Here is a 6,077-nt window from a genome sequence, read left to right as displayed (position 1 = left end):
TCATCTAGACTTTAAAATCACATTCCCAGAACAATATATATATATATATATATATATATATATATATATATATATATATATATATATATATATATATATATATATATATATATTTATTTAGTAACACTTTACAATAAGATTTCATTGATAAACATTATGTTAACATGAACAATATTTATATAGCATTCATTCATGTCAGTTAATATTCCAAACTTAAACATTAAAACATTGTTTTATTGTGATTTTTTTCCAAGCACATTTTACCAATTCCAAACCATATCAATCTTAATAACTACCATTATTTTTTATTTAATCATTTATGAGTGCTATACAATAGTCCAGGAAAGCTGGAAGAGAAAAACTCCTTATATTCATGTGTGCAGAATTATAAGGCATGTTTTCTTTTACAGATGAAATGCGCTAAAAAAGAGTTTTAACTCAAACTGTTTTAACTCAAAGTCGAAAATTATGAAATACCCATGAGAAATATCAAACCCAAATGCAATACAGAAATTGATAAGTTAAGACTTGACCATTGTACAAAAATGCTGACTGGGTCATGAGGTCAGAAAAGAAGAAGAAAAAAACAGGTCAAGAAGAACTGACAAAAAGAATTGCAAAATAATTAGGAATTAATGTGAAGATTAATTTTTAGTCAATTCTGCAAAACAGACTTTCAGGAAAGGAGGTGGAATAAAAATGAGCTCCTAAATCTTAATCCCGGATTCTGGAAGATATATTCCTCAAACCATCAAACAAGAGGAGGTGGTGCTGGTCCTTCACGAGTCACTCTAATCGGTTCATAAAGCCTATATATAAAGTCTTAATATATAGTATTTCACAATACTTCATGGTATTCTAATTAAATCATTTTTTGGAATCTTAGATCTCTCAGAACCTGACACATTGTAATTCTGGAGACTCCAGGAAAGTGGCAGTTCTGTAAAATGTTGGCGCTGGAGACTAAATGCTGTCTGATAGTTTCACACCTAATTCACTTAATACACACACACACACACAAACACACACACATTACCCACAGTGACAGAGGGACAGAGTGACATCAGATGTATGATAGTTTTTTTAATTTTCTATCATCCATATAGTGTTGTATAGTCATGAAACCATGCATATTTCCTCAGAATGACTTGTCTTCTATGTGTAATTTTTTTTGAAGTGTTTAGAAGCTGCACTTAAAAAAATAAAAGACATTTACTGGTTACATTTTTACTGTTATTTCAAAAAATCACCACAAAAAAACCATTCAAGCTATCCAAAATTCATCCGCACCTGTTCTGTAAGATTAATTCTTTAAACAGTGGTAAAAGAGGATGTGGTGCTAAACCTTCAAGAGTCACTCAAAACTTATCTGTTCATAAAGCCTATAAAGAATTATTCTTAATATACGGTTCACTATACTTCAGCTTGTTATTCTAATTAAGTGAGGGTCATTTTATCAGTAAAATACATAAAATACATATTATTTTTCTTTAAAAGACTTCTATAAATGATTTAAATCAGTGGTTTTCAACCTGTGGTCCGCGGTGGTATTGCAGGTGGGCCGCCAATTATTTTCTGTTCATTTCCAGTCCATTCTAGGGCTGTGCGATTAAAAGAAAACGTCCTAAAATCACGATTTGAGCGTGCGCATATGCCTAACTCCAGGTTCACATACTGTCTGTGATGCGCCTTTTTTCTGAGCCAATGTGACGGATCAGAGCGTTCTCACTGCTGTAAAAGGCTAGAAATAAAACGTGCGAAAATAATTCATGTCTAACACATGAGCATAGAGTGAATTTGTTAGTGAACAGGATGCAGTTTAAGTGAGAGGAGACACGTTTTAAGTGTCCACACTCTCTCCTCGCAAAGCAGCGTGTATCTGAGCAAGCACGACCGGTTTTGTGACAGAGCAAAGGAAATCTGCTGCGAACAGAGAGATTCGCACTCATGCATTATTTTAATGTGCTTTTGCGTTATATTTATGCGCTCTCACTGCTGACCGCATACACATACTGTATACACACTGCAAACACCTGAGGCACCGCTACAATTAATGAGCTCTATGAACAATGCATGGCAAAAAAGAAAAAAAAGTCCCTGTATACACGATTTTTTATTTATTTATTTTTTTTGCCACAAGTCTATAAATTTTTTTACATCTTCACTATAGTGATAATTTTGACTTATGTCTGTTCTAGAGATGTTACAACTTTTTGATAAAGCTCTGATTGGTTTTCTTTTGGAAATATGTTTCAAATTAATCCTGAATGCATTTATGACTGTAAAAGCACAATTGCAAAATTGATCAAAAAAATCGCGATAGTTTTTTTTTTTTTTTTTTGTCCATATCGCACAGCCCTAGTTTATTCAATAAATATAGTTTAAAATCTAGCTTCTGAGTACTAAGTTATTAACCCAACAATAGCGGGGTCAGTTAATTTTTTTGAAGTGGGCCGCGCAAACATATGTGTTTGGTTGTGTGGGCCGCGAGCTGAAAAAGGTTGGGAACCACTGATTTAAATCATACTTGTTTCTACAATAATTATTTAAAAGTAATCCTATAGCTCCATCTGGTGGCCATTATTGGTACTAAGAATTGCAAGCTTGATTTATATGTTATGATAGTTTTAATTTTATGCTGGCTCTTGAAAATGATAAAGCTATGAAACTTACTGTGCTTCCTTCAAATGATGACTTTTACGTATATAAAAAATTATGAAGAGTTGGAATTAAAAATTTAAAAGATATAGTAAAATAACTATTGTATTTATTTATGTTACTTTAATAAATCGCTATGGCCTGTGTTGTTTGTTTATTTTTATTTTTTTTATTTTTCATAGGAAGATAACTGACCCTTTACTCTCCTTTTTAATAAATGTGCTTATAAACCAAGAACAAGCTATTTATAGCTGTATGGATTTACATTTAAAAAAAATTAGTCTACGGCATTCATTCTAAACAGCTTGAATAAAACCTGTTAATATTTATTATAGACCACTGTAACTGTGTATAATCTAACAAACAGGTTTATTATGAAAATAAAGTGTGTACACCAGATAAATTGGACGATAAAGAAATTGCTAACAATAGTATAATAGAGCATGTTTTAGGTTTTTAGGCGTTTAGATGCAGAAATGGACAAATCAAATGTAAAATAAAATTTTATTGATTTAATTAAATATAGATTAAGTCTTGTTAGAGCAAAATAATAAATAAATACGTACACACATTAAAAAAGCAGCCAAGATGAATGAATTTAATTTTTTATATAGCCTAGATTAAAACTGAAGACAGAAGCAGCTGGTATATGCGGTCACTTAATATTAAAATCCAGTATATCCACTTCAGATTTATTTCTCAACAGTTTATGTTCACGTGGCTGTTTTCGTTTATATTAGCCAAGCTATTATGTATTTTGAAATAATCTTGTCCGTGATGTGTTCGTTCTTACGACGAAAGGCAGAATCCTGCAGCTCAAGAGATATGTTATTCTGCCAGTCGCGTTTTCAAGTAGTCTTGCACACTTAAACGGGTCACAAACACCTGCATTTAGCTCGCGTTGTGTTATAATGGGTGTATTGTGTGCATTTATGGCAATAATTTATTTTAAAAAGCTCTTAAACAAGAATAAATTCGTTAGTTTTGAACTTGTGACACTGTGCGCGCTGATCGGAGGCAGTGATTTCAGATAGGCAGCTGCGAATATTTAATTTTCACACAAACAGTTCAAAAACATCTTAATTTAGCTCTTGGTGTGCTCTAATTGGTGAATTGTGTGATATCGCTGCAATACTTATTTTTAATAGCTATAAAACAAGAATAAACTCGTTTTTTCTGAGCTCATCATTCCACACCCTGGTGCTCAGAGCAGTGATTCATCTCTCGTGTTTCTCACGTATCACTGACCACACATCCATTATTAATGAGCCCTGACCTGATAATAATCATATATGTTGGTTTAGCTTGTCAGTTTGAATTAAATCCAAGTATTTATTTGTATTTTAACCGATTTAAAATCGAAACCAAAAGACAGTCTCCTCCCTTTTTAGTCCGGTAACTGCACCTGTAGGGGCGCATTTTCTCTCAGACAATGGAAGTCTAAGCACACACACTCAAACAGATGGACAGAGTGATATGAGATGTCTGACAGTTTTTTAATTTTCTGTTATCCATACAGTGTTGTAAAGTCATGAAACTATGCATATTTACTCAGAATAACTTTTTTTCTGTATGAAAAAAGGTTTTGAAGTGTTTGGAATTTAAAAATGCAGGAAAATTAATAATTCCATCTTTATTGTCATTTAAAAAAATCACCACGACAAAACCATCCAAGCTATCCAAAGCCCATTCACAATTTAAGTTCCTCAATGTTTTTTCAACAAGTAGGCCAAGTTTGTGTGTATAGTGTTACTCTCCTCTGAGCAGTATGCATTAATTCACAGCTAAATGTAAAAAAACAATCCACATTCAAATCAAAATAGCCGACTTCCTGTTGGTCGTAGCTGATGACTGTGAATTAGAAAGTTGTCCGTCTTGATAAGAACAATTTTGTACCGAGTTTGGTATCTGTAGCTAAAACTAACCCCCCCACTTTTGACAAAAGGTGGCGCTATAGAGTGCCTCTTCCACGCCCTCTTATGAACTTTTGCCAGTGTCTAGTTATCATAAATACTGATATGTGTTCTGAATTTCATGAATTCTAAGTATGTTATATGCCTTAAAATCACCTGAGAAGTATTCAAGTTTGACATGTTGCCACGGCAACAATATTTTAGATATCAATATCCCCCTAGCAGATTAATATAGGCTGTGTTTTAACATTATTCTGATGAAGTTTGAAGCAAATTGAGTAAAAATAAGATGCTGAATACAAAGCATTTTGAAAATGACACAACTTCCTGTTGCCAGTTGGTGCGCTATAACTTTGACTCCTAATAGTCACATATTGCGATCGACATCATACAAAGAATAATCTGATGAAGTTTGATTAAAATCAGGAAATGTATGTGGGATGGTATTAGACACTTCCTGTTCTCATTTCTCGCCATAATTTCAACGCCTCGCCACCGAGCAAACCGTTTGAGATATCAAAAATCCCCTGGCAATTTTTCATCCCAGTGTCTTGAGATCATGTTGACCGAGTTTGGCGGCAATCGAGTAAAAAACCTATGACAGTATTTCAAATTCCAGAGCATGAGCTTTTTACATAACTCTAAATAGCTGACTCCTGTTGGGCGGAGCCTATGACATGCAATACGCAAGTTGTTCACACGATGAGATCTATATGTGTACTGATTTCATATAATACTGCAAGTATGTGTGAGCTATACATCACATTTATGACTGTGTTCCAGGGGCGCTGTAGAGCCCCTGTCCACGCCCGGTGTCCCAGCCTCTGCAGGCTCTAAAGGCCACAGATTCCCAAATTGTGCGCAAACTTTCAAGAGTTTTTGAGTATGTTAAGGACCCCAAAAGCCCCCCACAACTTTGACGACAAATATGAATAATAAACCCCAAATAGGCCAACTTCCGTTGGGCGGAGCCTATGATATGCAATACGAAAGTTGTTTGTATTGAGAGTTCTATATGTGTACCGAGTTTCGTACGTCTACGTGCAAGTATGTATGATATATGGCCCTCCATATTCCAGGGGGCGCTGTAGAGCCCCTGTGCCCACGCCCGTGTATCAGTCTCTGCCCGGCCCTAATGGCCGCAGGTTCCAATGTGTGTGCCAATTTTCAAGACTTTTTTAAGCATGTTTAAGGGCCCCCAAAAGCCCCCCGAAACCTTGAAGAAAAATAATAATAATAAATAATAATAATAATAATAATAACAATAATCTAAGGAAAACAATAGGGCTCTCGCCCTCCAGGCTTGAGCCCTAAAATATAGCTGCAAGCAGCGATGGCGGGCTCAGCACCATGCCCATCGCCACCCCGGTGGCATCAGGAAACTGTGCCCAGCGGGCACATGCATTCACATTATCCTCTGCAGTGAGGTTTAAAGATATCGGTAAAGGTTAATCCGAATCATCTGACTTTAAAATTCACATTCACAGAACAATATATATATATATT

The sequence above is a fragment of the Carassius auratus genome, chromosome 3 (genome assembly GCF_003368295.1).
Source record: "Carassius auratus strain Wakin chromosome 3, ASM336829v1, whole genome shotgun sequence".
In the NCBI taxonomy this organism is placed as follows: domain Eukaryota; kingdom Metazoa; phylum Chordata; class Actinopteri; order Cypriniformes; family Cyprinidae; genus Carassius; species Carassius auratus.
This window is presented reverse-complemented; position numbering follows the sequence as displayed.